This window comes from Rousettus aegyptiacus, unplaced genomic scaffold (assembly GCF_014176215.1).
Source record: "Rousettus aegyptiacus isolate mRouAeg1 unplaced genomic scaffold, mRouAeg1.p scaffold_m13_p_9, whole genome shotgun sequence".
NCBI lineage: Eukaryota > Metazoa > Chordata > Mammalia > Chiroptera > Pteropodidae > Rousettus > Rousettus aegyptiacus.
The window spans coordinates 29,009,831-29,027,444 of record NW_023416312.1 but is presented as its reverse complement, the minus strand read 5'-3'; the positions used below and the strand labels follow the sequence as shown (position 1 = coordinate 29,027,444).

At 33.7% G+C, this 17,614-nt stretch overlaps 1 pseudogene; it reads left to right on the top strand.

Annotated features, from left to right (window-relative positions):
• LOC118607839 overlaps nt 1-17,614 on the top strand; it is a 240,330-nt pseudogene that overhangs the window by 159,084 nt on the left and 63,632 nt on the right.

Below are 17,614 nucleotides of genomic sequence, written 5' to 3'. Positions count from 1 at the left end.
TTGTCCTTGTGTTTCTGATTTTTGTTTTTGACTTTTGTTTGTTTGTTTGTTTGGCTTTTGTGGGTTTTCCCCCTGGTTCTTCTTGTATTATGTTATATACTTCAGTTCTGAATCTTCTGTGTGTGGTTACCATGACGAATACATAAAGGATAGTTATATAACTTTTCAGTCATTATCTCAATTTGTCCCTATATATGCTGAATGTTTATTTCTATCTTTCTATAGCAAATCTCTTCTTGTTTAAGCTTATAATGCCCTGTTCTCAGTAATGGTTGCAGTTCTCTGCTTCTTTTTGTCTGATACTTGCCTTACTCCTAATTATGTACATTTTCTGGCATTTTGTTTTAGGCAAACTAACCCCTTTCCATATTTTCTGTAATTCTGGCCTTGTAGTGGCAAATTCTCTCAATTTTTGTATGTCTGGAAATGTCTTTATTTCTCCTTCATTTGTAAAGGAGAGCTTTGCTGGATACATTATTCTCGTTTGGAAGTTCTTTTCATTTAATAATTCGAATATTGGATTCCACTCATTTCTGCAATGTAAGGTTTGTGCTGAGAAGTTCTATGATAATCTAATTGGTTTTCATTTATAGGTTACTGTCTTCTTTTCCCTGACTGCCCTGAGAATTCTTCTTTGTCATTGATTTTTGATAATTTTAATGCAATGTGTCTTGGAGTAGGCCTTTTTGAGTTGAGATAATTTGGTGTTCTGTTGACTTCTTGAATTCCAAACTCCAGCTCCTTCCTTAGATTTGGGATAGTCTCATCAACTATTTATCTGAAAATTCTTTCTAATCTCTTCTCCTTTACTCCATTTGAGAATGCCCATTATTCTTATGTTTCCTCTGGGGATGGTGTCAGCTAGTTCTTGTATTTCTCTTTCATTATTTTTCATTCTTTGTTTTCTCTCTTCTTTCTTCTGATTTATTTCTAGATTTTTCTCTTCGATGTCATTGATCCTTTCCTCTATTTGGTTGATCCTATTTTGAAGCTTGCTATTTCATTTTTCATCTCTTGTAGTGTGTTTTTTCATCTCCAGTAGTTTATTTCTTTTTTTTTTTTTGAGGGTTTCAACCTTCTTGCTAAATAACTCATTCTGTTCATCTAGTTGTATTTTCAATTTCTGAAATTGTCAATATGAACTGTTTTGGATCTTATTTTTTCAGAAGTACCATCCTGTATTCTGTTATTCAAGTTGAATATTTCTATGTCTTAAACCTATTTTCTGGAGATTTTTCTCTTTCTTTCTGAGCTTCCTTGTTATCTTGTTCATGGTGTTTAATGGTCTATTTCTCCACCTGGGTATTAACGGAAATGAATTTTGCTTTTTTTCCATAAGTATTATTTATATAAAAGTTTCTCTTTGCCCTGTTGCAATGAAGGCATTTTTCTTTTGGTTTCCAATTTGACGTCTAAGCCTCTTAAATCTCCGCTTTATATAAAATCTTAATAATGCCTTTTTTCTCTAGAGATATTCAGTCATGCTTGCTATGCTCAGTCTCAGTCCCTATCAGTGTTAACGACAGTTTTGGTAGCATTTACTTAGAGTCCCTTGGGGCTCCATGGTGTTCAGTCTTGGAGAATGTGGGGGAGGGGTCCTTCTGGGTTGCAGGAAGTGGGCTGTGGCTCAGCCTCATGTTTTGCAACCATGGCTGGTAATAATCAACTTGTTTTTTTTTTCCCTTCTGTCCTTGCTTCTTTGCCGTCCCCACTTCTCTGGTTTCTGCCGTGATGCCTGGGCACTGCCACTGATTGCATGGAACTCACAGCTCTCCTAGCTAGGGTTTTTCAGGGAACCTGCTGCACCTTCTCCCTTTGCTCGCATTCTGCAGGGCGCTCCTGCTGTGAGAGGCAGCTTCTTTGTATCTCCCAGTCTACTGCTCGACTCCTGAGGTTCTTATCTGTGGTAGCTCTTATGAGCAAGTCCCACGCTCAGATGTGCTGGTGTGCAGTTGGATGTTTTTTGTTAAATTTTAGATGTTCAGCTTATTGTCATTTCAAGGGGAGAGATCTGGGGATGTCTCTCACTCTGCCATGTTTCTCACATCATTATAATTTTAATTACTAAGCGTGTTATTAAAGCAGAGATAATATTCACTCTAGCCTTCTTCTTTATGATTAGAACATTGTATTAATGGAAGCAACAATGTGACTGGCTGGAAGCAACAATGCGACTGGCTAAAAACTGTCTTTTATATTCTAACAGCCAATAAGTTGGCAATGAAAATGTCATATGGTATTTCAGGGAAGGCTCTTTAAAGGGTGCTGATTTAATTGGTAAGTGTGCCATTTCCCCCCTTCTCTGTCTCCTTTTCTGATACCTAGATTGTTGGAGATCTACAGCCCTCATAGATGATGACATAGTCTTGAAAATGGAAGCCATGTGCCAAGATAGAAGAGGAAAGGACCCTCAGTCTCTTACATTACCCACCATATCAGCTCTGAACAGTTTATCATCACAATTGTTTTATGGGAAAAAATTTTTATTGTGCTTAAGACATTTTTATTTGGCCCTTATGTTGCATTCAACTAAGCCTAATCCTAGCTGATACACATACTGTCAAATAAAATTAGAAAACAACAGTTGAAAGGCTTGATCAAAATTATGAAAGGGTAAGATTAATTAATATCAACAATATATATGCTTACACAATATAAGTATTGTTCCATAATCAAAAAAAATATGATTTGTAAAAATGCATCCACAAACAACCATAGTTTAATAACACTAATATTTAAAACTATGGCAGAATTCAACAACAATAAATTCAGAATGGGAAACTGTTATGGACTGAATATTTGTGCCCCTCCACCTCCAAAATTGTTGAAGCCCTAACTCCTAATGTGATAGTATTGGGAGGGGGGGTCCTTTGGGAGGTAATTAGGTTTAAATCAGGTCAGGAGCATGGAATCCATATGATGGGATTCGTGCATTTATAAGAAGATATCAGAGAACTAGTTCTTTCTCCTTCCACCATGGGAGGATACAGGAAAAAGGCAGCCATCGGCAAGCCAGGAAGGAGCTCTTGTAGGAAATGAATCTGCCAACACATTGATCTTGGACTTTCCAAACTCCAGAAATTGAGAAAATAAATGTTTGTTGTTTAAGTCACCCAGTCTGTGGTATTTTGTTATAGCAGACTGAGTTATATAACAAAAACATGTTTGATTTGTATTTCTTATCCCCATTGAGTATCCTAGGCTAATAGATGTTATATAGTTCGAAGGAAACTTATTAAGCATCTATTTTAATTTTCTCACTTTGGAAAAGAATAAACCAACTTTGTTCAGCTTTGTTAAACTTTGTTCAACTTTTTTCAATTTTGAACAAAGAATAAATCTATATTCACTTTACTACCAAGTTCTGCAAATTTCTGAAATATGACAGATTTATTTGCTTTATATCTACTCTTAACATATTGAAAGAGCTTGCTTGTGATCTTCAATCACCTCCTCACTGGATCTCCCACTCTATAGTCTCCCTTTTCTTCAGTTAATTCTATACAGCTCTACTCTGTGAATGATCCTCACTTAACCCAACTTTTGCTGAGGGATGTCTCTTTTAGAGCACTTGCAATGGTTCACAATGGTCTAATCAGTCAGTCAATCAATCAATCAATCAATCAATCATAGTCAGTGTTACTTTTCCTTAGTTTTAAATTTTATCCATCCATATTTGATTCTGCCCAGAGAAAACATCTGAATTAATCTTTACCACCTCAATCAGCTCATTCATCAGTTTCAACAGTGGATACATCAGATTTAGCTGCACTGTTGTACAATTAAGGCATTATTTTGATTTGCTGCCAAAATGCTATCAAGTTCTAAAAAAGGATCACAATTTTGGGGAAGCAGGTACTTGAGCTGGCTGTTGGTGACTAGGATTGAGTGATGGACAAGCACAGCTACCTGAAAGAGCTTTGATTAACCATGAAGGGGCAAACAAGGAGGAGCAGGTTGAGACAAGAATAAAGGGAAAAGAACATAGCAATATATGCTAGGACTGACAATTCTAGGAGGAAATGGACTTTACCACACCTGCCTTTGATAATGCTTTACCTACTGGGTGCTTATCCTCTCTGCCAATTTAAATTCTGTGATAGCCACCAAGATGAAAGTCAAGTCCCACTCTTTTCTCCATAAAAACTGCTTGTTACTTAGCTCTCCTATTTCCTTCCTTTCCACAGCATTTTGACTATTGGAGGCATTTGACTTGGGATTTTATTTAATCATTTTATTATATAGCCTCATTTAGCGGTATTATTGTTTAAGATATGCAAGGTTCATTTCTTACAAACAATGCTTAAGTTTCTGAGCACTGGCAGTGTGTTGTTTAATACACACACACATAATATATTTATATATTTAATTACAACAGGGCTTGTCATATAGAAATCTCCAAAGAGCATGACAGATTATCTGAAATGTAAACAATATATATTTAACATAGAAATATATACAAGTGGGAAAATTCTCTTCAGTACAACAAATATTCTCTTCAATATAATAACTAAACTTGGTATGGGAAATATCTTATTAATAAAATTGAACTTTCTGTAGGTATTAAAATATAAACACCCAAATTCTTTAAATAGGCAGAAATTATATTCGACTTTTTCTTCACTAATAGATTAACATGGGCTTAAGGACCTTTTGGTCACATGAGATTTCTCTTTTATGAAAATTTGTTGTATATGAATCAGCAGAGCAATTCCATCTCAATGGATAATAAGATCATGACGATAGCCTTGTCATAGAATTTTGACAGTTCAATAGTACTCATTAAAATGAGATTCTGTGTATAATATTACATTTTATAACTTCAGCAATAACACATTTTCTTTGTTATTTAATACAAAATATGTGAAATTATATTCCATGAACTGATTTAAAGAGGTTCCTTAGTCAAAAAGTTTGGACAAGTTAAACAGAGATTTCAGTGGATTTTATATATTCATGTGCATTTTGATTATCCCAAAAGAAATATTTTATGCAATGTTTCCAGAATTACTTCAAACCATGGGTATTTGGGGGAGCATAGCTTCTGAGGAACAAATATGGGAAGCGCTGATTGATAGATTGCATATAAGCTGCCAGGTAAAGTGGAAGGAGTTCTGAATTTGAAGTTAGACTACCTCGGTTTGTGTTCTGTATTTCTTAGTTTCTTACTACTGTATAATTCTAAACAGTTTATTTAACTTCTCTGAGTCTCATTTTTCTCACCTATGAAAAAGGAATGTAGTAGCTTGTTTCCACAATAGCCACTATCAATTTCCTCCTTCCCTACATGCACCGGCCATTTTTCCATGAAGAGGTGTAATCTATATCTCCACCCCTAGGAATCTGGGCAGGTTCTGTGACTCACTTTTGGCCAGTAGAATACGGTGGAAAGTACATCAGGTTACTTCTAAGTCTAAGTCACAAAAAACTCACTGCTTTCATCTTGGGCTCTTGGAACACTCACTCTGGCTGAAGCCAACTATTATTTAAAAAGTCTGACTAGCCTGAGATCACTATGCTGTGAGGAAGATGAAGCTAGCTATGGGGAGAGACTGTGTGTATGTGTGTGTGTGTGTGTGTGTGTGTGTGTGTGTGTGTGTGTGTGTGTACACACACATATATATACATATGTATATATATAGATATATAGATATAGATGACATAGATATAGATATCTATCTATATACATAGATAGATATATGTGTGTGTGTATACACACACACACACACACATACACATAAATATATATAGACAAATCCAGTTTTTCCAGCTATCCAAGCACAGGCACCAGACATGTAAGTGTTAAAGTCATTTTAGAAATTCCAGCTCAGGAACTTCCATATGGGGAATCAAGGAAGGCAACCAAAAGCTACAGCCATGATCTCAGACTTATGGCCCCAGAAGAGCCATTACAGCCTTCTCCAGCCATTCAATCAACTCTACCTAAGACCTTAATTATTGTGGAGCATAAATGAGTCGGCCTCATTATTCCCTGCCTGAATTCCTGACCCACAAATTTGTAAGAATAATATAATTATTGTTTTGTGAAACAAAGGTTTAGAGTAATTTGTTATATAGTGGTATATAACTGGATAGTTCAGTGAGCTAAATTAAAGTATCAGTTTTAACAGTCGCTTATTAACATTAACATTAACATTAACATTAACATTATTAACATTAGTTTTTCTTTTATCTCCAAAGGACTTCCATCATGTGGCATATATACCCAAGATCATGTTGAAGAAAAATAGAGGTGATAGCAGGAAAAAATTCAATATTCTAAATATCTAAAACACCAAATGAAGGTGAATGAAGGTCTATTTTAAGATTGACCAACACTAAGTCATCCTAAGCAAGGACTGTAAATTGTCCCCTATTTTTATCCCCTACATTTGCAGTAATTTAAAAATATGTCTGCAATTGTTTTGACCCTCACCCCATTGAGATGTTGAGTTTATGTCCTCTCTCCTTAAAAATGGGTGCGATTTTGTGATTGGCTTGACCAACAGAGTAGTGCAGAATTGCTATGTGACTTTCAAGTTAGGTCATAAAAGATGATTTAGCTTCTGTCTGATAAGCTGGAATATTTGCTCTTGAAGCTACCATTAAATAGTATGACAGTTACAAAGAGGTTATCTAGAGACACTAGATAAAGAGTCCTAGAGACTTCATGAAGAATGAGAGATACCTGAGCAGTCCCTAGCTTCAGCACCCTGCTATCCCAGGTTCAATCATTGTCTGAGAGCAACCATAGGAGAGATCCATAGCCAGAACCACCCAAACTGGTTCTTTCCTAAATTCCTGATGCACAGAAGCCATAAGAGATAATAAAATAATTGTTCTTGTAAGCTTTTGTGGTGATATGGGGGTAGGAGCTAATTAAAGCCATATTCATCAAAGTATGTTGTTAAAGCACTAGACTATGTTAAGTTTTTGTCACCAGATGGTGCCCATTTGTCCTTTTTGTGTGTAATTCTATTAAACTAGGTAATTTTTAATCATTCAAGTGTCTGTGAACTTAAATGACAAATTTACTAGCAAGCACAATTCCTTCATTTGTTAGGCTAACTAAAATTGCAAAAAGTTAAAGTGCATTTCTTTTTTCAACTTTCAAACACTCCAGTCATTATTATGTCTTCTAGTGAGCACATTCTTCCCCTGGATATTAAGGCTTTGTCCAGAGATTGTGGAAATCAGAAAAAAAAATTTGAATATGGTGCTACTCACACTTCTTTTCTTTGATTCCCATCCAGGACAACATGAATAAAAGTGCTATTTTTACCCTTCTCTGTGCCATCTATGATCAACCTACTTTGTATGGCTAATGAGAAGTGAATGCTTTGGAATAGAAGAAATTTCAAGGGAGAGTGGATAAGTACTTGAGGGCCAATCTAATGTAGGTCCCCTCTCATACTATTACACTGAAATCTACATAGATTCTACGTTACACTAATCCGTGTTCGATTAATTTGATATGAGCCCTAAATCTACACACTTTCAAAAGCCAAGATTTCCAATTACTCCTGAAACTTACTTCAAATGTTTATATCTGCTCTCCACATAATTGAAAGTAATGAGATTGGTCAGCTTCTTCATCTAATTTCACAGAAAATCATCTTGCAGGTAAGATTACCAGGAGTTCGACAATTTTGCTATAAATCTTAAAGGCCATGGAGAGTTGATAAATCATGGAGTGCAGGGCCTTCTTTTATTCCACTGGCTCTCATCATCTTTCTCCTTATGTTTCTTCATCTTCTTTCCTTTTTCCTTTTTACATTCTGATTTCTTGCAGTTCTCACTTAATAACTCTTTTGAATTTTAATTTTAAAAAGCATGTTTAAAAAACTAAGCTAAAGTGGAATTTAGAGAGAAATATATAGCCTTAAATGCTTGAGGTGAAAAGGAAGAAAAGAAAAAAATTAAAGAGATAAGCATCCAACTTAAGAGAGGATTTATAAAAGCCAATAGTGCATTTTTAGAAAAGACTAATCTACAAACTTCTTGCAAGTTTTATCCAGCAAAAAAGCAAAGACACAAAAATATTAAAAATGACAAAGGAAACAAATATTAAAAAGATTATATATTTTTATAAAGAAATTTGTCTATACATTTAAATTTTTAGGTAAATATTCACGTTTCTAAGAAAATGTAATTACTAAAATTGACTCAAGAAGAAATAAAATGCTTAAATTAGTAGCTTAAAAACTCTTCTCACAAAGAAGATACAAGCAAAACACAGGTTTTATGGGTCATTTCTATAAACATACAAAGAACAAGCACACATATAACCAATTCCAGAGGGAAATTCAACTCTTTTTATTTAACCAGCATATGTTTGATATCAAAACATGACTCTGAGAAAGGAGAATTATAGAGCTATCTCATTGATTAAAATAGATACAAAATCCTAAATAAAACATCAAATAGAACAGTATAATGTGTAATAAAGATAATACATCATACCAAATTGGATTTAGCTCATCAGTGCAAGGTTGGATAAAATGGAAAATCTAATAAAATTTTCACATTAAGAGATTAAAAGTTTAATATAGTTATCTCTCTTATCAACAGGAGATACATTCTAAGACCCTCCATGGATGCCTGAAACCACAAATAGTACCAAAACCTATATATACTATTTTTTTCTATATATACATACCTATGATAAATTTTGGTTTATAAATTTGGCAATTTTGCATATGTTTCTTACCGTATATCGTAGCAACCTCAGCATGCAATTTTTTTTTTCCTTATTAAGACCAGAACTTTGACATTTTCACTTAAAGAAAGTACTTTATGATTTCCCTTTGGACTATCTGAGTTGCCTGCATCACTACCCTTGCACTTTTGGACCATTATTAAGTACAATAAGGGTGACTTGAGCACAAGTACTGCAATACGGCAACAGTTGATCTTATAACCAAGATGGGTACAAAGTGACTAACTGGCAGAGAGAGTAAACAGCGTGGGTACTCTGGACAAAGGGATGATTCACATTCTGGGTGAGATGGAGCAGGACATCATGTGATTTCATTATACTACTCAGAATAGTGTACAATATAAAACTTAAGAATGTTTTTTTTTCTGGAATCTTTTAATATTTCATACCATGGTTGACTGTGGGTAACTGAAACTGCAGAAAGTGAAACTGGATAGGGGTGTGTGTGTGGGAGACTACTGTAATTATCTGATAATATGCAAACAAAATTTTAATGAAATTTTAAAAATTCATGATTAAAAAAATGATTAAACTAAGAACATAAGAGACCTTCATTATTGTAATAATGAGCATCCAAAAAATTTACAACAAAATTCTTACTTAATATAAGAATGTTAGAAGCATATCCTTAAAGAGCAGGAGCAAGACAAGGGCCTCTGTTATCAGCACTTCAGTATTTAGAAATGTCAACACCATACAGTAAGGAAAGAACTTAAAGATATAAGGATTAACAAAGAAAGAATAGAAAACTGTCATTTCTCAAATATGAGATTATTGTCTCTATAGAAAACCTAATTTATTAGAATTTATTAAAAAATTAGCAAGATACCAGAAAGAAAAATTAGTATTCAAGAACAAAGTACCCTCTACAATAATTTGTTATTGGATACACAATATAAAAAGATGTAAATTGTGACATCAAAAACATAAAAATGGAGACAGTAAAAGGGTACAGTTTTTGTACATGATCCAAATTAAGTTGTCATCAGCTTAAAATAGACATATTTATAAAGTGTTTTATGTAAGCCTCATGGGAACCAAAAAGAAAAAAATCCTACAGTAGATTCATGAAAGAAAAAGGGAAGGGAATCAAAGGCTATCATTATAGAAAACTGTCAAGTTATAAAGGAAGACAAGAAGAGAGGAAAAGATAAGGTTCTTCATAACAAAGTTCTTTATATTGACTACAAAACATTCAGGAAAGCAAAAAATAAATAAGATGTCATTAGTAAGGCCTTACCTACTAATAATTACTTTAAATGTAAATAGATTAAATTCTTAAAAAAAAGATATAGAAAGGCTGAATGGATAAAAAAACCCCACATATATAGTATATACAGTAGACTCACTGATTAGCCCTAAGTACACATAAGCTGAAATGAAAAGGATGAGAAAAGATATTCCATACAAATGGAAACTAAGAGAAGCAGAGATAGCTAAACTTATATTAGATAAAAAAGGCTTTGTCAAAAATTGTAACAAGAGTCAAAGATGGTAATTACTTAATGATAAAGTGGTCAATTCATCAAGAGAATATAACAATTGTAAATATATGTGCACCCAACAATAAAGCAACTAAATATATTAAGCAAATATTAACACATTTGAAGGGTGAAATAAACAATATTGCAATAATAGTAGGGGTATTCAATGCCCCTATTTCAACAATGGATAGATCATCCAGAAAGAAAATCAATATAAAAATTTTGAACTTGACATATACTTCATATTTAGAGACCCTCATAGACATATGCAGAACATTCCATCCTGTAGCAGCAGAATACACATTCTTAACCACACAGCGATATTATCCAAGATAGATCATATGATATGTCACAAAACAGATCTTAGCAAATTTAAGATTGAAATCATACCTAATATCACTTATGAACACAATGGCATAAAACTAGAAATCGATAATGAGAAAAATTTGAGAATTCACAAAGATGTGGAAATTAAACTACACACTCCTGAACAATCAATGGATCAAATTAGAAATCACAAGAGAAATAAATGTCTTGAAACAAATAAACATGGAAACGCAACATACTTATGTGATAGAGCAAAAGCAGTTCTAAGAGGGAAGTTTATAGTGATAAACACCTATTTTAAGAAAAGAAATCTCAAATAAATAATCTAACTTTACATCTCAAGGAACTAGGAAAAGAACTAAGTCCAAAGTTACCTGAAGGAAGGAAATAACAAAGATCAGAGCACAAAGTAATGAAATAGAGACCAGCAAAATAATAAAATGACTTTAAAAATTAAGAGTACTTTTTTAAAAAAAAAAAAGAAAAGAAAATCAAAAATGTTTTAGCTTTTGAGAAGTCTCAAATATATCATATTATAAAAACTGAAAGCTTTTCCCATGAGATCAGAAACAAGACAAAGATGTCTACTGTCACCACTCTTATTCAATATAATATCGGAAGTTCTAGCTAGAACAATCAGGCAAAAGATAGAGGTAAAATGCATCTAAATTGGAAATGAAGAAGTCAAATCATTACTTTTTGCAGACAACATGGTTTTTACATAGAAAACCATAAAGACTTCACCAAAAAACTTTGCAGGATACAAAATCAATGTACAAAAATCCATTGTGTTCCTATATATTAACAATGAAATTTCAGAAAAAGAAATGAAAAAGCAATTCTTTTTGCAATTGCAACAAAAAAAATACTTAGGAATAAACTTAAAGAAGCATGTGAAGGACATATACACTAAAAACTACAAGACATTATAAAAGAAAATGAAGACAGAAAGAAATGGAAAAATATTCTGTGTTCATGGATTGGAAGAATCAACATAGTTAAAATGACCCATAGCAATATACAGATTTAATGCAATCCCCATCAAAATTTGAATGGCATCTTTTAAAGAAAAAGAACAACAAATTATCAGATATGTATGGAATCAGAAAAGACCCTGAATAGCTAAAGAAATCCTGAGGAAAAAAAAAACAGAACAAGGCTGGAGGTATCACACTGTCTGACTACAAATTATACTACAAACTCACAATAATCAAAACAGCATGGTATTAGCAGAAAAAGAGACACATAGACCCATGGAACAGAATTGAGAGTCCAGAAGTAAAGCCACATATATATGGACAAATAATTTTCAACAGAGGAGTCAAAAACATACAATGGAGAAAAGAAAGCCTTTTGAATAAATGGTGCTGGGAAAATTGTAAAGCCACATGCAAAAGAATGAAACTAGACTGCTATTTGTCACCATACACCAAAATTTACTCAAAATAGATCAAAGACCTAAATATAAACCCTGAACCAAAAAATTGCATAAAAGAAAACATAGGTACTAAAATCATAGACTTGTTTTAGAGAGGATTTTATGAATTTGACCTCAAAGGCAGGGGAAGTGAAAGCAAAAATAAATGAATGGGACTACATCTAACTAAAAAGCTTCTGCACACCAAAAGAAACCATCAACAAAACACAGAAGCAACTTTCTGAATGGGAGAAGACATTTGCAGGAATCATCTTTAGCACCTCCAACTCTTATTCTTCATAGCTAATCCATCAACAATCCCTGTCAAATTTCCTTTTGATATCCATCCACTCTCACTCCTTTCCTCTGCTACAATCACCCTAGTCCAAGCTACAATTTTTTCCTTCCTGGACTACTAGAATAGTCTCCTGATATGTCTCCTTGAACCCAGTCTGTTTGTCTCCAAATACATTCACCATGATCCATACAGAATAATCACAAAATGAGAATCTCAGTATGTAGTGAGTCTCCAAATAAGCATCATCGATTACCTATTGTTCTGAGCATAAGGATATACAAATAATGACATGACTCTGACACCTCAGCTACACTTCCAGCCACTTTCACGCTCACTCTTTGTAGTTTAGCTATGCTAACCTTGAATGTGCCATATCTTTGACACAGGACCTTTGCAAAGCCTTGTCTGAAATGTCTGAGAAATTGTTTTCTTCTTTTGCACACTTCAGAGCAAACTTTACTTCCCGAGGGAAGCCAGGTAAAAATGCTTTCCTCATCAGAGTACAGGCCAAAAGACGGCTCCAGAGCAGGAAAGGAAGGCATTTGTAGGATCTTGTTTTATCATTTTTTTTATATATCTCATATGTTTGCAGCTCCATAGTTTTACTTTCCAAAACTCCCTGCATCCCCACAGGTCATAGCTTCAAACCAGAGAAACACAGGTCTGCGGTTCTGTATCATGGCTAAACTGTGGTTGACGACAAGTTTGAGACATAAAGGTAAAAAAACAACCCCTTCATTTTCTCCATTGACCCTGGGGTCAAGCAGCTGTTATTCTCATAGGCACTAAGGAGTGGAAACCAAGAACTTTCCTTTTCAGCCCTTATAGACAGAGACATTCAACTGTTCAATGTTGGTTCTAAATCTAGAATTGCTAAAGATGGAATGTTTGCTTAGTCTGACAAATACTCTATTCTCCTGATTCTAATATTTAGAATTTACATATTATTTTCCCATTCCAAGAATGCTACAGACCATGACTGTTGTTCAGCTTGGGAATCCTAATACGTAGTAACTTTTAAAAATGCCCAAGTCATTCTGACTTTGACTTCCTTTACCCAAAGGCATGACTAATGTATTTTACTTTAGTAAAAACTAGCTATTTTCTCTGTGATATTCTGTCTTACATGTCTCCTGGTTTCTCCCCAGAATTTTGTATTGAAAATGTCATTTATGGGAACACATTTCGCTGTGTCCCAGTTTGGATGAGTCACTTGAGACACACTGCTAAGTTGTGACTACACATTCAGCAATTGCTGAACTGCCCCAAAACAGAAATACAAAATTGTAACAATCTACTCCAGAAATGGGAGAATGGGGCAAACTTCCTAGGTCTTTTAGATGATAATTCAATCATTTAGGCTTCTCCCCCCTTTTTCCCACCTTTATGGAGATGTAATTGACATATAGCATTGTTTAAGTTCAAGGTGTGCGATGTAGTGATTTTATATATGTGTATATGCCAAAATGATTACCATAATAAGGTTAGTTAACACATTTATCACCTTACAAAGTTACAATATTTTTGTGTGATGAGAACATTTAAAATCTACTCTATTAACAACTTCCGAATATACAATACGGTATTTTTAATTATAGTCATCATACTGTCCATTCAATCAGATTAAACACCTTCTAAGTAGAAGTTTGTACTGTTTAATCGCCTTCACCCATTTCTTCCATCCTAATTCCTCACCTTGATAACCACTAATCTGTTCTTTTTTCTATGAGTTTGACTTTTTTTTAGATTCCACATATATGTGAGATCATACAGTTTTCCCAATGACATTTATTGAAGAGATTACTTTTTCTTCATTGAGTATCATTGGCTTCTTTGTCAAATATTAGCTGACTATACATGCCTAAGTTTATTTCTGGGCTCTCTATTTTTTCCATCGTTCTTTTTGTTTCTACACAAGTACCATACTGTTTTGATTACTATAGCTCTGTAATATCAGGAAGTGTGAAGTTTTCAGGTCTGTTTTAGTTCTATACTAACTTTAGGATTGTTTTTTCTATTTATGTAAAAAATACCATGGGAATCTTGATAGAGATTTCATTTAACTTATAGATTACTTTACATAGTATTGACATTTTAACAATATTAATTCTTCCAATCCATGAACATGGAATAGCTTTCCATTAATATGTAGCTATAATATCTTTTTAAAATTACAATTATTGGAGTGACAGTGATTAATAAAATCAAATAAGTTTCAAGTGTACAATTCAATAATACACCTCTCTCTATATATGTATATACATATGTACATATGTGTATATGTGTATGTATATATCTGTATATGTATATGTGTATGTGTATGTGTATGTGTATGGTATGTGTATATATATTGAATTGTGTGTTCACCACCCAAAGTTAGATTTCCTTCTGTCACCAAATATTTGACCCCTTTTACCCTTTCTAATTCCCCTCTACCTCTTTTCTCTCTGGTAATCGCTGATCTGCTGTCCATGTCCATGAGTATGTTTCTTTGTCATGTTCTTCAGTTGTTTCTATGTCTTGACTGCTGTGACTAATCCTGCAGTGAACATTGGAGTGCATATATCTTTATGAATAAATGTCTTCAAATTTTTTGGATAGATACCTAGAAGAGGGATTACTGAGTGATATGGTAATTCTATTCTTAATTTTTTGAGGAACCTCCATATTGTTTTCCTAAGTGGCTCTATCAATTTACATTCCTACCAGCAGTGTATGAGGGTTCTTTTTCCCCCACAACATCTTTGACACTTGTTATTACTTGTCCTATTGATGATAGCCTTTCATCAATGTTTTGTAGTTTTCAGTGGACAGATCTTTTATCTCCTTGGTTATATGTATTCCTAAGTATTTTATTGTTCATGATGCTAATGTAAATTAGAATGTTTCCTTTATTTCTTTTTTGGATAATTCATCGTTAGTGTGTACAAATGAACCTGATATTTGTATATAAATTGTACATTGCAACATTATTTGTTTATTGATCCTAATAGTTTTTTGGTGGAGTCTTTAAGATTTTCTACATATAAGATTAGGCTATCTGTAGAGATAATTTTACTTTTTCTTTTCCAGACGGGATGTCTTTTAATTATTTTTCCCTTGCTTAATTGCTCTGGCTAGGACTTGGATTTCTATGTTGAACAGAAGTGTTGAGAGCGGGCACTCTTTTCTTGTTCCTCTTCTTAGAAGAAAAGCTTTCACCCTTTCATGGTTGAACATGATGTTACATGTGGGCTTGCCAAATATGACCTTTGTTATGTTGAGTTATGTCCTTCTATACAGAATTTGTGGAGAGTTTTTATCATGAATAAATATTGAAATTTGTCAAATAATTTTTGTATCTATTGTGGTGGTCATGTGATTTTATCTTTCATTCTGGTAATGTGGTATATCACATTTATTGAACTGCATATGTTGAACCATCTTATTAACCCAGGGATTAATCTCACTTGATGAAGTGTATGATCTTTAAAAATGATATTGAGATCAATTTGTTAGTATTTCGATGAGAAGTTTTACATCTATATTCATCAAGGATTTTGCATATAGTATTGTTTTCTTGAATGTCCTTATCTAGTTTTAGAATCAGCGTAATTCTGGCCTTGTAAAATGAATTTGGGAGTGTTCTCTCAATTATCGGGAAATGTTTGAGAAGGATCGACATCACTTCTTTAATCAATTAATTAATTAATTATTTTTTAAACTTTTTAAAAATTAAGTTTATTGAGGTAACATTGCTTAATACAATTATGTAATTTTCAGATGTACATTGTAGTTTGATATCTGTATATTTTATTGTGTGTTTACTACCCAAATTCCAGTTTCCTTCAGCTACCATACATTTGATCCCCTTTACCCAATTCACTCTCCCCCTACTCCACTATATTTGACCCCCTTTACCCCATCTACCTCCCCCCACTTCCCCAACCCCTTAAACTCTAGTAACCACTCATCTATAGTACATGTCTGTAAGTCTCTGTTTGTTTATCTTGCTCATTTGTTGCTTTTAGGTTTATACCCCACATATAAGTGATATCATGTGATATTCAACTTTGTCTGTCTGGCTTATTTTGCTTTGCATGATTATCTCGAGGTCCATCCATGCTGTCATAAATGGTGGTATTTCATCTCTTCTTATGGCTGAGTAATATTCCATTATATATATGTACCACAGCTTCTTTAACCAATCATCTATCGTGGGACACTTAGGTTGCTTCCATGTCCTAGCCACTGTGAATAATGCTACTAAGAACAATGGTATGCAAATATCTTTATGGATATGAGTTTTCAAGTCTTTGGGGTAAATACCCAGTAGAGGGATTGATGGATCATATGGTAGATCAATTCTTAGGTTTTTTGAGGAGCCTCCATACTGTTTTCCATAGTGGCTGTACCAATTTGCAGTTCTACCAGCAGTGTATGAGGGTTCCTTTTTCTCTGCATCCTCTCCAGCATTTCTTATTACTTTTCCTGTTGATTATAGGTATTCTAACAGGTGTGAGATGGTATTTCATTGTGGTTTTGATTTGCATTTCCCTAATAGTTAGCAATGTTAAGCATCTTTTCATTTGTTGGCCATTTGTATGTCCTCTAAGAAGTGTCTGTTCTGGTCCTCTGCTCATTTTTGATTAGATCATTTGTTTGTTGGTTGTACTTGAGTTCTATGAGTTCTTTGTTTATTTTGGATATTAGGTCCTTATCAGAGGTATTGTTTGCAAATATATTTTCCCATACGGATGGTCATGTCCTTACCTTATTGATGATTTCTTTTGCTGAGCAGAAGCTTTTTAGTTCGATGTAGTCCCATTCATTTATTTTAGTTTTACTTCCCTTGGTTTTGAGGTCAAATTCATAAAATCCTCTTTAAGGCCAAGGTCCTTGAGTTTTGTAACTGTATTTTCTTCTATGCATTTTATTGTTTCAGGTCTTAAATTCAGATCCTTAATCTGTTTTGATTTAATTTTGGTGTGTGGTAATAGACAACAGTGTAGTTTCATTCATTTGCAGATGATTTTCCAGTTTCCCCAGCGCATTTTATTGAAGAGGCTTTCCTTTCTCCACTGTATGTTTTTGGCTTTTTTGTCAAAAATTACTTTCCCATATAAATACAGGTTTAATTCTGGAATCTCAATTCTGTTCCACTGGTTCATGTGTCAATTTTACTGCCAATACCATGCCATTTAGGCTACTATCACTTTGTGGTATAATTTAAAGTCAGGCAGAATGATGCCTCCAGCCTCATTCTTTTTTCTCAGGATAGCTTTGCAATTAGGGATCTTTTTTGCTTCGATACAAATCTAGTGATTTTTTGTTTTGTTTTTTTAAAAAATACTAATGGAATTTTTGATAGGTATTGCATTAAATCTGTA